This window comes from Corylus avellana, chromosome 5 (genome assembly GCF_965113065.1).
Source record: "Corylus avellana chromosome 5, dhCorAvel1.hap1.2, whole genome shotgun sequence".
In the NCBI taxonomy this organism is placed as follows: domain Eukaryota; kingdom Viridiplantae; phylum Streptophyta; class Magnoliopsida; order Fagales; family Betulaceae; genus Corylus; species Corylus avellana.
The window spans coordinates 3,827,872-3,847,295 of record NC_142494.1 but is presented as its reverse complement, the minus strand read 5'-3'; the positions used below and the strand labels follow the sequence as shown (position 1 = coordinate 3,847,295).

Here is a 19,424-nt window from a genome sequence, read left to right as displayed (position 1 = left end):
ACCTTTGTACTATGGGGTTTTTTGTGGGAGCTCATAGTGAGCATAGGGTTGTTGTGGTTTGTAGCTGGGTTTGTTTGGGTTTCTTTCACGGTTGCTCATCATGAGCATAGGGTTCTTTTTCATGGGTACTCCGAGGCGCTCTCTTTTTATACTTCCCGTGTAATAGGGTTGTGCCCCTTTGCACTTTTGATTTATACAACATTACTTATCAAAAACAAAAAAATTTTTGGGGGGGTTTATGCAATTTGCTCAGATATGTCAGCCTCACTTGTAGACAATATATAGAGGACTTCCATGCTGAGGAAGATCGGGTGAGTAAATGTTGCAGGAATGAGAATGAAATGAGCCTGTGAAAAGGGGACATTCAGTTAATTTTGCATTTTTAATTAGTATTATGCCTTCAATTTGTTGAACACTTTTTATCAGCATTTAGAACTTGAAAGATATGATCAAGAGTCCTAGCTGTCCTTAAAAGCCATCTAACTAGTATTTTGCATTTGCAGGTTCTTCAACTTGCTTGCTTGTCTTCAAGTGAAATTGGTTGTTGTGCTCCAAGGGTACCGACTGGAATTGAAGATTATGTTTGCCAACTGCTCTGTTTATGTGTCTTTTGTTAGTGCAGTGCTATTGTTAGTGCTGCCTTTGCATATATTCTTTGCAATTTATATTCATGGTTCTGTTATATCTAAATATACTTTATAAAATTTAGTGTGTTGAAGATTCAAATTGTTATTATTAATTTTTTGTGTTACAAATTTAAAATATTAGACAGTGATGCCTATGAAAGTATGGATCATAGTGATCTCACTTTCAATGCTGGATGGAATGATATACTTGAATGCTGGAGCAACAACTGGTGAAATTTCAAATTATGAAGATTTACTTGAATGTTCTTTGTTGTTTTATGGATCAATGAAGCAAGTATTTGGGAGTAAGAACTACGAAAGAAATTGCAAACTCTGCTGAGTGCTGTGGCAAGTTTTATACATGCAGATTCTGCCCTGATAAAGTCAGTGAAATTAATGGATTGTAAGTTTGCCCTTATATTGTTTGCTTGATTAACAGTGGACTTCCATAGATAATGTTTTTAGTATCAATGTTTATTTGCAGGAAAGCTACGGCTGAAATATTATGCATGCCGTGCTTGAGACCAGTTTTCACAATTCCTTCCTGTGGTGGACTATTGATAGCAGAGTACTATTGCATTATTTGCAAATTTTAATATGATAAAATGTATATACTTTTTTTTTATTAATTTTTCCTCCCTAATCATTAATTGATGACATTAGTTTTTATGTTTTCAGAATTTTATGGAGTGCAAATTTGTTGGAGCCGACTGAAAGAATTGAGTCCAAAATCATCTTTTTTTTTTTTTTTTTTTTTTTTTTGTAAGTTGTGCAGATGTCTACTGTGAGTCCATTTTGTGGTAACTGACCTGGACTTTACCCATGTGATCGATATGATATTGGTTCTCTGCTCTCCTTTGCCTGTTGCCTTGTTACTGACTTGTTTGAAATACGAAAAACAAGAAGAAGAAGATGGCAGAAAGATGGGCCTCCCTTTTGGTATTCCAGAATGTACTGTGAAATGAGTGAAGCTATCATAAGTGTGGGTTATGCGGATCCTATGCTAGCAGTCGACTTAAGGTTGATTCCTGTTCCTACATACTAAATAACCATTTCTTAAGAAAAGATAGCATGGATCCTATAGCAGGCAGAAGAAACCCAAATATTCTCCTAAAGTTTCTTGATGATACAAGTAAAACTAATTCAATTCAGCAACAATTAAGTTAAATAGCATTACTTCATTTAGAAACTGCAGCTTCATCTGCATTTCATCTTATCATCCCTGGCTGAAGAACCACCATATTTGTATTGGTAACTGGATGCGATGGTATAATATTAGCTTTCCCTTTTCTTGTGCAGGCCCAGAAGAATGAGCTTCGTGATGGCTCAACGCGGACAAAGAGAAGTTGGAGCCCAGTTGCTTAGAATTGAACACACCCAGGGTTTGCTTCATGTTACTTGTAACTTTGTAAGGCAAGTGTGTTTCTTTTATTATGTTTTTTTATGTAATTGTTTTCAATTGCTTCTGTGTTTGTATCTTAGGGTCCGAGAGGTAAATAGGTGCAACATCTATGTATAGACAGTATAGTGACTAGAACTTCTTGTGGATTTCTACTGATGTTGTGTACAATAAAATATGCTTGGTGTAGGGTTGGTTTCCAAATCTAGGAGGTAGAGCAAGAGATAGAGGCAAATCTTCTCTCCATTGTGATTAGAATTATGATGGCTTGTATATTATATGCTTTATGACTTCAAAAAAGGCTACATTGTTTCAAGAAATAGGAATTCCAGGTACATTGATTCAGAAATCATATTTTGGGTTAGATATAAAGTCAAATCCTTTAAGGGTTCCTAATTCTTCCGTTAATAGTTCTCCAGCTGATTCTTAGGATTTTTCTCATGTAATTTTTTTAGTTTTTTTATCCCATGTTTGCCTCTTTGTAAACATTTTTTTTGTGTAGGACCTTATAGCTTTTAGGCCGTCTTGCTTTTGACCAATTGCTTATGAATATTTGCAGAAGACCTCCATGGAAAGAAAATTTGTTGGATTTTTTTTTTTTTCCCTTTTCTTTCTGACAAACGAAAAAGGAAAGTCTAACTTAAAAATGGGTAGACTGGGATTCATTTATAATATGCTTTTTTGGAGGTCGTTCGTTCTATTTTGAATTTGAAATTTACTTGTAATTTAATATTGAACACTTTTGTCATGAACTTGTCTACCAAATGCATCAGGTAAAATAAAAACTTGGTCACAGAAATCACTCAACAGCAGTCCTCACGAAGAATTTATCTGATGATTGTTATGCCTGCAGCATCATCATTACGAAGCTGAAACCCATTAGGATGCTGACAAGAGAACTGCCTTTGTGAGCTGATGAGGATGGTGGTTCAGTTGAAGATTCAGTTGAAGAGGTTCGAGTGGATTCGGTTGAAGGAATAATAAAGGATGATGCAGGACCATCCAAAGGCGAGTCAGATGGCAACGGAGGGAGCATTGTATTTGTAGGAGTGGATTCTGGCGCTTATGTTGGTGAGGAATCAGAAGTACTTTCTGGAGCTGCTGATGATGCAAGAGTGTCTATCTCGACCTTCATTCCTTGGCGCTTTTGTTCCACAGATGAAGGGGATGGCTGTGGTGCCACCATTGTAGGACTGAATTGCGTTACTCGCCTTGGAAACCTTAAGCACTGTTAGAGGCAGCACACACAGCAGCCAACAGCAGCCGAACTCCCATGATTCAATCTACTTCCATGATTTGTGCCTCACTTCGCTCCAGCATTCAAGGAGCGCCTGCAGACCCACACAGTGACACAGCCGTATATATGTCCTCTGTTTTCCATTTTTTGCGTACTTGTGTCTTCCACTTATTAGCCTACTTAAAGAGCTCTAACCTCCTTTGGTTATAAATATAAGAACAACTTATTGTTGTGGTTAATGAAACCAAAACAGAGTTTCCAGTATGCACCAACTTATTATTGTTGGTGCATACTGGAAAACTGTGAATTTAATTCAAATCATAACAAGCAGAATCATGTTTAAATAGAAATATAGTGATTGTTGGCATATAAAAGTGAGTCTGGTGGTTGTACTTGTATCCCACCCACCGTTTGGGCCTCCAACTATATATTTGTAATTTGCCGCCATGGCTAATTTGATTAGCGTGGCTGGAGTAGCCAAGCTCATCATTGTTTTTAGCATTAATGTCAATTTGGGCTAAAAAGTAATAAAATTGAATACAAAAAGAAGAAGGTTAATCACAGAGAAATGATTTGATGGGTTTTCAGTTTGAGCTAATCACAGGAATCATGTATATATACAGGTAGAGTAGAGGGAAAAGGAGAGAACCCTTTGAGAATGAAGATAAGCTGTTTAGTTGTGTTTGGTCTTTGGAGTTGGTTCAAGTATCATGAAGATATGGCAATGACAGATCAACTAACCCTCATTCTCTCTCCCTTCTTCGTCTGCTACCATTTACCAGAAGGAACCCAACCTCAATACCCATCTCAGATTCAGAGTTTCCCAAGCTCAAATCTTTGGGAAAAAAAGAAAGAAGAAATGTGTTATGTGGGTAAAGGTACAAAGATCTTCTTCATCTTCATTGTCACGGTGTTGGTGGTTCTCGGCCTTGTTATAGGATTTGGGCTTCTCCGCCACAGCCTCCAAAAGGCCCACAAATGCTCCGGCGACTCTTGCCACTCTTCTTCATCTTCTCTTCCGGTGGCCGTCCCCAACCCAAGCTTTACCCCACCAAGCCCACCTAACCCATATCCATGCCCTGACCCCAACATCTCCAACCAGCCCAGTCCACCTAACCCAAACCCAAGCCCAAGCTCACCTCCTACACCGGCAGCGCCAATTAATCAGCCGATTCCGGTGATGGCGACACCTGGACCTGTGCATGGTTAGCTGCATCTTGCAAGGGTTGTAGATGTATATTTGTTATGGCATTGTTTTGCATTACATAATTTTGTTTAATTTTTATTCTTTTTACGGTTATCCCTGCAATTTTCTATAATTTTTTTACCTTTTTATTGTTAGGGACTTCAGTTATCATTGCTTGCTGCATTTTATTTTCTTACTTGCCTTAATTATGGTCCAGTTTGGAATAAAAGAGCCCATTGAAACAATTACTCTTATTAGTTGAAATTGCTACATTAATCTTATTAGATGAAAGTTTGATAGAATTAGTGTCTCACATTTCTAATCAATTTAACAGACTACATTGTAATAATTTCATTGAATTCAATTTAAATCAAAATTTTGTGATGTGGCCCTCCTCATTCAGTAGTTGGGACTCTTAAAATTCCTCATATGAGATTACTGTGAAAAGGTGGAAACAACGAAACAATTATCTCATATAATAGTTTCCTTTACAAGTTTGTGATTGGTTTGTTGTGCATAGTTTGATCTAAGGTTAAGAAGACATGATTCAACAACTAACAAGGAAGTGTATTTGGAGGTTTTCCCGCTAATATTATTTTTTGCACCCGACTACATTATGTGTAAAGTCTCATGTTTGGAATTATGGAGACAGTTAGTAGCGTGACTTACGATGGAATTCAATGCAAAATTGTTTAAAAGTTTTTGGGTTGGTTGGTTGATCGATGAACTAAGCATTAGGTCCACGGCCCAACAATAAGGTTGGACCATAATAGAAATATAATCCCATCAAATACTTCAATATAACATTGTAGTTGGTTGGTTAAAAGTCTTAGAGAGATTCCATGTAGCAAATGTTAAGAGACGTGCCTTCTCATCTAAGCGAACAATTAGTTATGATGTAAGTGAAATTTTTTGATGAATCTTATTTACTATTTTTTTTTTTTTTTAATTTAAGGAGAAAATAATTAGGTGAATGGATATATCTAATATATGGTAAAAACTAAAAAGGACTAGGTGGTAAAAAGCCTTACCAGCAATGATACTTCCTACTAGAATTGGGCAAATGCAAACGACTGGAATGGGGATAAGAAATGTGCTATACACATTCTCGTAAGCATTGAGTCTCTAACCACAATGAAAATTACCATTAGATAAAATAATAAATTAAAGTACATGCAGCATCTAATAGTGATAGCTAAAGTGACGGCTAATTTTATAATTTTACAATTTCACAATTTGAGTTGAGTGGTTGCCCAACAAGCAAGGCCAGCTCAATGTATTTGGGGGCCTTAGGCGAAATTTTGAAGTTGGATCTTATTTTTTTAAATTTTAAATATTAATTAAATAATATTTATTTTAATAATATTATTATATTTTTATAATATTATTATTATTTTCATTCTCATTATTGTTTCATGACTTTTAAGTTTAACTTTTAACTAGTTGCCCAAAAAAATTGATGCGACATATTTATTTTTTTGGGTTAATTGGTCTTATTTTACAATGAGCTTATTATATTGGGGCCTTATTTTAGAGGCCTTAAATTTTTATGGGAAAAAATTTTGGGCCTTATTTAAAAAAAAATTAGGCCTTAAGTTAAAATAAAATTAAAAATTTTTTTAGGCCTTATTAAAAATTTATTTGGGCCATATTAAAAAAGATTTTAGGCCTTACTAATTGGGGGCCCTAGGCGACCGTCTCAATGGCCTAGCCATTGAGCCGGCCCTGCCTACAAGGTCGGAAAGGTTGAGAATCCAAGACAGTTTATGCCTACTTTCAGACGATCAAAGTTATCCTGGGAGGGGATGTCATGTTGCTTTCTCCTTTTCAAATCATCTGTAATTTTCTTGTCTCTATACTTGGATAGTGGGAATCGGAGAAAAATAGAGAAAGCCCTTTGCCCAAGGAAAAGATAAATGGAGAAAGTTCTCCATTGTAGGGGATCTTGATCGGTAAAGACTACAATAAAAGACCTTATCATATTTTATTTAATTAGAAAAGAAAAGAAAAAGAAAAATTACTTATTTATCTTGAAGCCTTTACGAGTGTAGTCGTAGTAAACAAATAAATCCTTAGATATCATCAAGATTTATGGGATGAGCTATATCTGTTTAAAATTATCTTTATCATCATATATATATATATAAAAGCCGAGTTTTGACGTAGGGAATGCTTAGAATTGCGACACATGTCCTCTTAACTCCATCTCCCACGTCTCTCTCTCTCTCTCTCTCCCTCTATCTCAACTTAAATGTCTTAAACTAATTATATAGTTTAAGACATTTAATTAATTGTGTTAACTTTCACTCTCCCATAATTTGTGTTTCAACCGTTTTTTGTCTCTCTCTCTCTCTCTCTCCCTCTATCTCCACTTAAATGTCTTAAACTAATTCTATGGTTTAAGACAATTAATTGAGCTAACTCTCACTCTCCCATAATTTGTGTTTCAATCGTTTTTTTTTTTTTAATTAATTGTGCTAACTCTCTCCCATAATTTGTGTTTCAACCGGTTTTTGTCTCTCTCTCTCTCTCTCTCCCTCTATCTCCACTTAATTGTTTTAAATCTCTCTCCCATAATTTTATATCTGAATTCGTTTTTTTTTTTTTTTTTAATTAATTGCGCTAACTCTCACTCTCTCATAATCTCTCTCTCTCCCATAATTTTTGTTTCAACCGTTTTTTTTAATATAATTTTATGTTTGAACCTTTTCTTTTCTCTCTCTAAACTAATTATATGGTTTAAGTGTCTTAACTATTTCTCTCTCCCTCTATCTCCACTTAAATGTCTTAAATCTTTCGCACATAATTTTATATCTGAATTCTTTTTTTTTTTTTAATTAATTGTGCTAACGCTTTTTGTCTCTCTCTCTCTCTCTCTCTCCCTCTATCCTCCACTTAAATGTCTTAAACTAATTCTATGGTTTAAGACAATTAATTGTGCTAACTCTCACTCTCCCATAATTTGTGTTTCAATCGTTTTTTTTTTTTTTTTAATTAATTGTGCTAACTCTCTCCCATAATTTGTGTTTCAACCGTTTTTTTTTTTTCTCTCTCTCTCTCCCTCTCCCTCTATCTCCACTTAATTGTCTTAAATCTCTCTCCCATAATTTTATATCTGAATTCGTTTTTTTTTTTAAAAAAAAAAATTAATTGCGCTAACTCTCACTCTCCCATAATCTCTCTCTCTCCCATAATTTTTGTTTCAACCGTTTTTTTTAATATAATTTTATGTTTGAACCTTTTCTTTTCTCTCTCTAAACTAATTATATGGTTTAAGTGTCTTAACTATTTCTCTCTCCCTCTATCTCCACTTAAATGTCTTAAATCTTTCTCACATAATTTTATATCTGAATTCATTTTTTTTTTAATTGATTGTGCTAACGTTTTTTTTGTCTCTCTCTCTCTCTCTCTCTCTCTCTCTCTCTTTCTCTCTCTCTCCACTTAAATGTCTTAAACTAATTCTATGGTTTAAGACAATTAATTGTATTAACTCTCACACTCCCATAATTTGTGTTTCAATCATCTTTTTTTTTTTTAATTAATTGTGCTAACTCTCTCCCATAATTTGTATTTCAACCGTTTTTTGTCTCTCTCTCTCTCTCTCCCTCTATCTCTACTTAATTGTCTTAAATCTCTCTCCCAAAATTTTATATCTGAATTCGTTTTTTTTTTTTTTAATTAATTGCGCTAACTCTCACTCTCCCATAATCTCTCTCTCCCATAATTTTTGTTTCAACTGTTTTTTTTAATATAATTTTATGTTTGAACCTTTTCTTTTCTCTCTCTAAACTAATTATATAGTTTAAGTGTCTTAACTATTTCTCTCTCCCATAATTTTGTCTCTCTCTCTCTTTCCCTCTATCTCTACTTAAATGTCTTAAATCTTTATCCCATAATTTTATATCTGAATTCATTTTTTTTTTTTAATTAATTGTGCTAACTCTCACTCTCCCATAAAAGCTGAGTTTTGACGTAGGGAGTGCTTAGAATTGCGACACGTGTCCTCCTAACTCCATGTTTTTTTTTTTGTCTCAACTTTCTCTCCCATAAATCCGTAGGTCTCTCTCTCTCTCTCTCCCTCTATCTCCACTTAAATGTCTTAAATCTCTCTCTCTCTCTTTCTCCCATAATTTCTGTTTGAACAGATTTTTTGATTTTTTATTTGTAATGCATTGAATTGTCTTAATGAAAAAAACAAAAGGTTTTCAAATTCTCTGTTTCTCTCTCTTTATTTAATTTTCTTTTTATCTTCTCTTGCTTTATCTTTATATCTCAATGTGAGATATATTATTATATATATTCATCATCATCATATATAAAAGCCGAGTTTTGGCTCAAAGAGAGAGCGTAGAATTGTGACACGGGTCCTAATTTTTTTTTTTTTTTTTTGTCTTAACTCTCTCTCCCATAAATCCGTAGGTCTCTCTCTCTTCCTCTATCTCCACTTAAATGTCTTAAATCTTTCTCTCTCCCATAATTTATGTTTGAACCGATTTTTTGATTTTTTATTTGTAATGCATTGAATTGTCTTAATGAAGAAAATATAAGGTTTTCAAATTCTCTATTTCTCTCTCTTTATTTAATTTTCTTTTTATCTTCTCTTACTTTATGTTTATATCTCAATATGAGACAATTAAAATGTATGAGTTTTATTTGTAATATATTTAATTATCTTAATGAAGAAAACAAAAGGTTCCGAAATTCTCTTTTTCTCTCTCTGTTTATTTTTATTTTTCTCTTCTCTTGCTTTCTATTTATATCTCAATGTTCATCTGTCAATTTCACACTCAAATCAGGAAAAAGACAGGACTACAAGAGAGAGGTAGAGAGAGTTTCTTATCGTTGTTTCTTAGTGATTTCTTTTCTTTATTTTATTTTTTTCCAAGAATAGTTCTTTTCAATTTTTCAATCGTTGTTTCTCAATGAAAAATTATACTATTCTCAATGAAGAGTAGAATAGTTATTTTCAATTATATTAGTATTTTCATTTTATTCGGTTTTTTTATCTTTATTTTCGGTGCTTATGTTCTTCCATTTTTGTTTTTGTCCCTTATATTTTTTTCTAATTTTTTTTTTCTTCTCTTACTTTCTATTTATATCTTAATGTTCCTTTGTAAATTTCACAATCAATTCAGAAAAGACAAGAGAGAGAGAGAGAGAGAGAGAGAAAGATTTGCATTGTTGTTTCTCAATGAAAAATTATACTACAGTTCTTTTATATATATATATTTTTTTTCTAGAATAGTTCTTTCAATTTTCCAATCGTTGTTTCTTAATGAAAAATTCTACTACATAGTAAACATAACTGTAATCAAATATCAATATGCTCATATATTTTAGAATACTTCTTTATTTCTGTCAGTGTAATAGAAAAATTTCTCAAAAAAATTGTTTATGAGGAGAAAGTTCAACTCCTGAAAGACAAAAGTTTACCATAATGGATTGTGTAGTGGAGGAGAAGTGGTGTCATTGATTAATCTATGTATTGAGTAAAACTATGGTTTAAAAGGATCTTATGAACATTTGTCATTTTTTGTAGCTAATTTTTTTTTGAGTAAATTGCAAAATAAAAAAAACCCGTCGTGTAGCGCGGGTTCTAAGCTAGTTAATTTAACAAGTCAGATACAAACCCGAATTGACTTCATATCCAATCGGCAATTGACATGTGGTATAACTAATGACTTAGGTTTGCTGCCCTTATGAAATTGTAGTTTTATCCCTCAAATAAAAAATAAAAAATAATAAAAACAAAAAAAAGTCACCCCTCACTGATCTCTTGGATACAGAAAGTATCATGAAGATTTATGAGATGACTATTCATTCAAAATGGTCCTTGTTATCCAACCATTTGACGAAAACTGTTTAATGCAAACTTCAGTTCATATAACGACGGCTTTGGTTCTCTTAATGGGGGTCAACTTATTGACCAATTTCCGTTGGTTACTCGATTCTTTCCTTGTTTGACCGTTTTCTGGTTGTATCGATATGGTACTCTGTCCTCCCTAAGTTTCACCCATTTTTTAATTTGACTTTTAATGTTTTAAAATTTACAATTTACCTTAACAAAATTTCAAATTTTATCAATGTAGCCCATTTGTTAATCACCACCGTCTTCTCTGACGGAAATTTAATCATGTGCAGTGCACATGCAGTTTTTTCCGTGAAACTTCTCAAGACCCCTTGGCTATTTATAGCCAAAGTTAGAACCATCTAGATGATGATCTTAGCCCCCAAGTTAGAATCTTCTAGATGAATGAACTTGGCCTCCAAGGTAGAACCCTCTAGATGATGAAGACAAATTGAAAACCTTCTAGATGGATAGAGATTCATCTAGATAAATCTTGAAGAGAACCTTCTAGATGGATAAAGAACCATCTAGATAAATCTTGAAGGGAACCTTCTAGATGGATGGAGAACCATTTAAAATAATTTTTGTAAAGAACCTTTTAGATGGATGGAGAACCATCTAGAATAATTTTTGTAAAGAACCTTCTAGATGGATGGAGAACCATCTAGATAAATCTTTGTAGGACTTGCTCCATTTTGTTTAATCAAAATCTTATCTTAAGTAGGAAAAAACCTTGTTGGCAGCCAACATGAAGAACTGTGGATTGAAGACTACATGGAACTTATCAGCAATGAGGATGACGAGGGTGCACATTGCCTTGGACCCACAGCACTTCGTCAACTACGGATATCAAAAGTTATAAGCTTGGTGTCTCTCCCAACAGAGATTAGACATGTTACCACTTTGCAATCTCTTTTCATTAATGACTGCCCTAGTTTGGTGTCTTTACCGGAGTGGATAGGTGACCTCAATTCCCTTCGGAGGCTTTACATTGAGAACTGCCCTGGACTGATATCATTGCCTGAAGGTATTCGCCGCCTCACCTCTTTACGTGAATTGAGTATTGTGGAGTGTCCTCACTTGGAGAAAAGATGTGAACGATGAATAGGAGAGGATTGGCCAAAAATTGCTCACGTCCCACACTTTTCGAATCAGAGGTTTTGAGTCACCAATTAGACGGTAATTTTCTTCTTCTTCTTCTTCTTCTTCTTGTTCATCTCGTTTTACTCTGTTAGGATTTTGATATATATTATTTGATTTCGTATGTAGAACCAACTGTAGCATGGAACAAAAAAAAAAGGATTTAAGAATAGACAATCAGATTTGCGCAAAGCTCTCAAATTTTCAGTATTGTTTCCTATCTGTCACCTCAATGGCATTCCTACGTACCTAATACATTGTTTCTTTTTTTTTTTTTTTGTTTTTTAAATGTTTCTTGCATTTCCATTTGAAATTTATATTCTACAAATAGTAGCATCACATATTGGATAAACCACTTATGATAGACCAGGAAAGTCTTTCCCGTCTCAAATGTTCATAAAAACTCATTGAAAATTTTGTGCAACTCTGGGTTTTCTCATAATCAAATGCATATTTAGACAGATGCTTTTTATTATGATTGTAACTGGAGTCTAAATGCAACTCTCTTTGTTCATGGATTGATTTTACCTTTTTACTGTTTTCGTTGGAAAGTTTTGAGTTTTTGTTGAGTTTATTATTTGGTTTTTTGATGGTCAGGAGAGACAAGCACTAAAAAAGCATCAATTCATGAAATGAGTGTGAGATTCTTTGGGGGGATTTATGCAATTTGCTCAGATATGTCAGCCGCACTTGTAGACAATATACAGAGGACTTCCATGCTAAGGAAGATCGGGTGAGTAAATGTTGCAATTTGCTCAGATATGTCAGCCACACCAGTAGACAATATACAGAGGACTTCCATGCTAAGGAAGATCGGGTGAGTAAATGTTGCAATTTGCTCAGATATGTTCTTTTTATTATTATTGTTACTGGAGTCTGACTGCAACTCATTCTGTTCATGGATTGATTTTTTACCTTTTTGCTGTTCTCATTGGAAAATTTTGAGTTATTGTTGAGTTTACTTTTTGTTTTTTTTTTATGGTCAGGGAGATATGCGTAGAAAAACATCAATTCATGAAATTGGTGTAGATTCATTTTGGGGATTTATGCAATTTGCTCATATATGTCAGCCTCATTTGTAGACAAAACAATGGACAATATACAAAGCACTTCCAGGATGAGGAAGATCGGGTGAGTAAATGTTGTAAGAATGACAACCAGCTCTGCCTGTGAAAAGGGGACATTTAATTAACCATGGTTTGCATTTTTAAATAAAATTCTGCCTACAATTTGTTGAGCACCTTTTATCAGCATTTAGAACATTGGAAGACATGATCAAGAATCCTGATGCAGCTCTCTGATGCAGCTCCTGATTCCGATTACACTTGTCACACTCTTTTTCTGACCGGGTCTGCAAGGAATGCTTACTTGTCTTCAAGTGTAATTAGTTGCTTCAACTACTCTGTTTATGAATCTATTGTTAGTGCAGTGCTTTTGTTAGTGCTGCCTTTCCATTTATTCTTTGGAATTTATATTCAAGGATTTGTTATATCTAAACAGGCTTTTATAAATTCAGTGTGTTGAAGATTCAGATTGTTAATTTTCTTTAATGTGCTAAATATTTAAAATATTAGATACTGATGCCTTTGAAAGCCTGGATCATAGTGATATCACTTTCAAGCTGGATGGAATGATATACTTAGGATGGACGAGAAAAGAAGCTTGAATCTAAAATAAACATATTTTTTCCGTATTCAACTCTTGATCGAAGAAGAAAAGCATATCTTATTCAAAACCTTATGAGTAGTTCAGTTTATAGTGTGACTGTGACACTTTCATTAATCTTATTCCGACTATTTAGATTAATCTGATTTTGTAAATATTGTGATATATAAATGGGTAATTTTAGTCAGTGATTAGCGTCTCAACAGAAGTAATGCGAAAGTTCAAGTTATTTTATGGTTCGGAGAAACAAGTATTTGGGAGTAAGCATTAAGAAACAAATTCAAATTCCGTTCTGCTTGCTGTGGCAAGTTATTTACATGCAGATTTTGTAAATATTGTATGCTTGATTGTCTATATAATATTTTTAATGTCAATAGTTATTTGCAGGAAAGCTACAGCTGAAATATTGTGTACGCAGTGCTTGAAAAATCAGCCTTTTGGGCTAGTTTGCTCAATTCCTTCCTATGGTGCATTATCGATAGCAGAGTGGTAAAAAATTTCGATGATAAAAGGTACATACTTTTATTTATTTATTTTTCCTCCCTAATCATTCATATTCCCACTTCCTCATTCATTAATCTCAGGCATACACTTGCAGTCGCCCAATTTGTTACACTATTATGAAGATCCATTGACAATTGGCTGGTTGGACAAGAACTATATTATGTGCTGATGGAGTTCTCACTCTTGTTTGGTACTATATACCTTCCTTGCTTTCCCTACTTGTCCATGAATATTAGTTCAATTCTATGCCCATCTTTCTGTGTTCAATGTGAGTGTGTACAGCGAGTCGAAAAGACTATATCATTTTGCAAATGGATATTTTGGTTTATATCCATCCAATTTACATGTGTGTGTTTGTGTTGCCCATGCCTGTGTTTAAATTTTTGCTCTACTCTTGAGGTTTACTTCATCATTCTTGATGATCTATCCGCTTCTGAAGAATTTCCAGAAGAATACAGGGATGGTTGTTAGGTAAAACATCCAGACTTCTTATCTTCAAATTCTTTGGTAATCTTATCAAGCTATATTCGTTTGTTTAATATTAAAGTAATTTTGGTATTCCAGAATATACTGTGAAATGATTGAAGTTGTCATGAGTGTGGGTTATGCGGATCTTATGATTGCAGTGTACTTAAGATTGATTCCTGTTCCTACATAGTAAATAACTATTTCTTAAGAAAAGATAGCATGGATCCTATGATAGAAGAAATTCAAATAGTATCCTAAAGTTTCTTGATGATACATGTAAACTAATTCAATTGAGCAACAATTAAGTAAAATAGCATTCCTTCATTTAGAAACTGCGGTTTCATCTGCATTTCATCTTATCATCCCTGGCTGAAGAACCACCATATTTGTATTGGTAACTGGATGTGAAGGTGTAATATTAGCTTTCCCTTTTCTTGTGCAGGCGAGAAGAATGAGCTTCGTGATGAGAAGCAGAGGCTCAAGGCGGACATAGAGAAGTTGGTGCGCTGTTACTTCAAGAAATAGGAATATATTCCAGGTACATTGATTCAGAAATCATATAATTCTCCAGTTGATAGTTCTCCAGCTGGTTCTTAGGATTCTTCTGATATAATTTTTTAGTCTATTTAGCCCATGTTAATTTGCCTCTTTGTAAGCATTTTTTTTGTGTAGGCCCCTTCAGCTTTTAGGCCATCTTGTTTTTGAGCAGTTGCTTATGAATATTTGCAGAGGACCTCAAAGAAAGTAGATTTGTTAGAATTTTTTTTTTCCTTTTCTTTCTGATAAACGAAAAGGAAAGTCCAACTTTAAAATGGGTAGACTGGGGTTCATTTATCATATGCTTTTTTGGAGGTCCTTCGTTCTGTTTTGAATTTGAAATTTATTCATAATTGAATATTGAACACTTTTGTCATGAACTTGTCTCCCAAATGCATCAGGTAAAATAAAACTTGGCCACAGAAATCACTCAACAGCATTGCTCACGAAGAATTTATCTGATGATTGTTATGCCTGAAGCATCACCATTATGATGCTGAATCCCATTAGGATGTTGACAAGAAAACTCCCTTTGACCTTTGTGAGCTGATGAGGATGGTGGTTCAGTTGGGAAGATCCAGTCGAAGAGGTTCAAGTGGATTGGGTTGAAGGAATAATAGATGATGATGCAGAACTACCCAAAGGCGACTCAGATGGCGATGAGGGAGCATTGTATTTGTAGGAGTGGATTCTGGCGCTTGTGTTGGGGAGGAAGCCGAAGTACTTTCTGGAGTAGGAGTAGGATTGTAGGAACCAGAGGGTGTCACCGAAGAAGCTGGTGGTTTTGCTTAATTGTGTCTTCCACTTAATAGCCTACTTGTAAACTTTCCTCTTGTATTTTATTTAGTTTTCTGCACTTATTGTAACGAGCTCTTAGCTTCTTTGGTTATAAATATAATAACAACTAATTGTTTTGGTTAATGCAACCAAAACAGAGTTTCTCCACAATCTTCTTTCAAGCACATCATGGTTTGGTGCATACTGGAAAACTGTGAATTTAATTCAAATCATAACGAGCAGAATCGTGTTTACATAGAAATAAAGTGATTGTTGGCATATAAAAGTGAGTCTGGCTGTTGTATCCCACCCACCGTTTTGGCCTCCAACTATATATTTGTAATTTGCCGCCATGGCTAATTTGATTTGCGTGGCTGAAACAGCCAAGCTCATCAATGTTTTTATCATTAATATTGTCATTTTGGGCTAAAAAATAATAAAATGGAAATTAAGGAACGATTGAATACAAGAGGAAGAAAGTTAACCACAGAGAAATGATTTGATGGGTTATCAGTTTGAGCTTGGATAAGCTGTTAAGTTGTGTTTGGTCTTTGGAGTTGGTTCAAATATCATGAAGATATGGCAATGACAGACCAACTAATCCTCACTCTCTCTCCTTCGTCTGCTACCATTTACCGAAAGCAACCCAACCTCAATACCCATCTCAGATTCAGAGTTTCCCAAGCCCAAATCTTTGGGAAAAAAGAAAAAAGAAATGTGTTATGTGGGTAAAGCTACAAAGATCTTCTTCATCTTCATTGTCACGGTGTTGGTGGTTCTCGGCCTTGTTCTGGGATTTGGGCTTCTCCCCCACACCCTCCAGAATACCCACAAATGCTTTGGTGACTCTTGCCACTCTTCTTCATCTTCTCCTCCCGTGGCCTTCCCCAACCCCAGCTTTACCCCACCAAGCTCACCTAACCCATATCCATTCCCTGACCTAACATCTTCAACCAGCCCAGTCCACCTAACCCAAACCCAAGCCCAAGCTCACCTCCTCCGCCGGCAGCGCCAATTAATCAGCCGAGTCCGGTGATGGTGACACCTGGACCTGTGCATGGTTAGCTGCATTTTGCAAGGGTTATAGATATATATTTGTTATGGCATTGTTTTGCATTACATAATTTTGTTTAATTTTTATTCTTTTTACGGTTATATCAGCAATGCTCTACAATTTTTTTACCTTTTTATTGTTAGGGACTTCAGTTATTATTGCTCGCTGCATTTTATTTTCTTACTTGCCTTGAATATGGTCCAGTTTGGAATAAAAGAACCCAATGAAACAATTACTCTTAAAAATAAAAAATAACAAATAAAAAATCAATGGTTAGTTGAAATTGCTACATTAATCTTATTAGATGAAAGTTAGATAGAATTAGTGTCTCACATTTCTCATCAATTTAATTGACTAAACTATAATAATTTGATAGAATTCAATTTAAACTAAAACTTTGTGATGCGACCTCCTCATTGAGCAGATGAGACACTTAAGATTCCTCATATGAGATTACTGCAAAAAGGTGGAAACAACAAAAACAATATCTCATATAATAGTTTCCTTTACAAGTTTCCAATTGGTTTGTTGTGCATAGTTTGATGTAGGTTAAGAAAACATGATGCAAAAACTAACAAGAAAGTGTAATTGGAGGTTTTCCCGCTAATATTATTTCTTCCACCCGGCTCCTTTATGTGTAAAGTCTCGTGTTAGAAATTATAGCGACGGTTAGTGTCGTGACTTGAGAAGGGATTTAGTATGAAAGTACTGTTTAAAAGTTTTGGGTTAGTTGGTTGATAGACCAAGCATTAGGTCCACGGCCAAACAGTAAGGTTGGACCATAATAGAAGTAAAATCCCGTCAAATAATTGGATATGACATTGAAGTTGGTTGGTTAGAAGTCTCGGAGAGATTCCATGCAGCAAAAAAGAAAATACTTGATATACACTATTTCTGGATCATATCTCCTCCAAGTACTTGGAATTTAAGATTGTGGGTACAGTTGGACAAATGTTAAGAGAAGTGCCTTCTCATCTAAGCGAACAATTAATTATGATGTAAATGAAAAATTTTGATGAATCTTATTTACTCTTTTTTTTTTTTTTTTTAAGGAGAAAATAATTAGGTGAATGGATATATCTAATCTATGGTAAAAACTAAAAAGGACGAGGCCACTAAGAGTCTAAGCCTAGGTGGTAAAAAGCCTTACCAGCAATGCTTACTCACTAGTGAATGGCTTACACACGCCGGCATTCAACCGCGTCCATTCTACCTTCTCTCGCCCTGCCCTTCCACCAATGCTGCTACTTTTATTTTTTTTTTGTATTTTTTTTTCCTTTTTATGTGGTTTTCTTGTTGTTAAGAATATTACTTGTTATTTACTTCTTTAGGTTTTTTTATTCTACTAGGTTTACCTTTCCTTATTCTACTAGGTTTACATTTCCTTAATCTATTAGGTTACTTGCCTCTCTATAAATAGAGGCTTCTGTATTCATTATTATTATAAGATTAGAGTCAATACAATGTAGTCCATTGTGTGCTTTCGCTCTCTCTCTCTTCTCTCTCTTTCTTCCGCTTCTAATATATTATCCAATATATTTAATATGGTATCAGAGCCACCTTTCTGTGGCCTCCAATAAACGTCTTTGACGTTTTCCGGCGCCGCCAGTGTTATACGGCGAATCATTCTCTCTGCTCCTCACGGTTCTTTATCTTCTCCTCGAGGTTTTCAGTGTATCACTATACCGCTTGAAAACCCGGAAGACAACCGTCCTAGATCCGCCGCACACAGCCCCATTGGAGCTTCCACGCGCCCTCACGCGCCGCCCAAATTTTTGGCAATTCCGCCACTGCCCTTCCGCCACCAGCCGCCACGGTGGTTCGATCACTTCTCCAAGGCCACCGATCGATAGCTTTCATCTCGGTGATTCCAGAACAAGTCCCATATCCTCCATACGACGCTGCACGCACCTCCACGCGCCCCCAGAAGTTCCGCGCGTTAGATCCACGCGCCAGGACAAGCCTCCTCCGTTCACGCGTGTGCCACACGCGCCATCGCACCCACGTGCCATGCGTCAGCCCTGATTGCCACATCATCATTGCCACGTCAGCCCTAATTGCCACGTCATCATAGCCACGTCATCAGAGCCACGTCAGCTCTATGCACCACGTCAGCCCTATCTGCCACGTCAGCACCTTGACATGGTTGACTTTTGTAGTGTTGACTTGACTGTTGACCGTTGACTTTGACCACTGAAAAAGTTGACCAGGTGTTTCCTACTCAATTTTTCGTCCTGATTTCAAATTTGTGGTCTATTTTTGCTTTTGGCATCTCTATATGGCAGAAAACAAGACTCTTCTTCAAATTTAGGCGTTTGTTTTATGCGGTTCAAGTTGGTTTATGCTTGTTCAATTCGGTTTTATAGCCTATTCTTTGGCGCAATTCAATCCGGTTCATTCTTCTTGCGGATGGCACTCTCGGGTCAGACCAATCTTTCCTTAGGTCCATGGGTTTTCGGGCCAAAGAAGCCCCTTTCAACTGGCCCACTTATGCCTTGTCAAATGCCGCCATCACCGGTCACTGAATAGCCTCTTCAACCGGCCATTTTTCTCCTTACTTAGCTCAGCCGAATAGGCGAGACGGTCTACTAGTTAGATGGGCCAGACTTTAGTTCAGCCGACAAGGCGAGACGGTCCAAGGGTTTCAGGCATGATTAGCCTCTTCAACCGGCCCTGCTTATCTCAGCCGATCAGGCGAGACGGTCTACTAGTCAGACTTTAGTTCAGCCGACAAGGCGAGACGGTCCAAGGGTTTCAGACATGATTAGCCTCTTCAATCGGGCCTACTTATCTCAGCCGACTAGGCGAGACGGTCCAAGGGTTTCAGACATGATTAGCCTCTTCAACCGGCCCTGCTTATCTCAGCCGACCAGGCGAGACAATCTACTAGCTAGAATTTTTGGGTCAGACTTTAGCTCAGCCGATCAGGCGAGACAGTCCAAGGGTTACGGGCCAAACAAGCCCCTTTTAACCGGCCTTGCTT

At 35.7% G+C, this 19,424-nt stretch overlaps 1 long non-coding RNA gene across 4 annotated transcripts; it reads left to right on the top strand.

The window, feature by feature from the left end:
• Positions 1 to 231: 231 nt before the first annotated feature.
• LOC132182452 (uncharacterized) lies at positions 232 to 15,570 on the top strand. 4 transcript variants are annotated; one of them, XR_015912044.1, is made up of 7 exons: positions 232 to 311; positions 12,423 to 12,567; positions 12,743 to 12,816; positions 13,489 to 13,613; positions 13,686 to 13,795; positions 14,516 to 14,611; positions 15,012 to 15,569. It is a non-coding gene; the product is annotated as an uncharacterized LOC132182452 (long non-coding RNA). The 4 variants fall into 4 exon arrangements; XR_015912043.1 differs by lacking the exon at positions 232 to 311 and adding exons at positions 11,234 to 11,475; positions 12,034 to 12,169 and having other exon boundaries at positions 13,489 to 13,795; positions 15,012 to 15,570; XR_015912042.1 differs by having other exon boundaries at positions 13,489 to 13,795.
• The last annotated feature ends 3,854 nt before the right edge of the window (positions 15,571 to 19,424 follow it).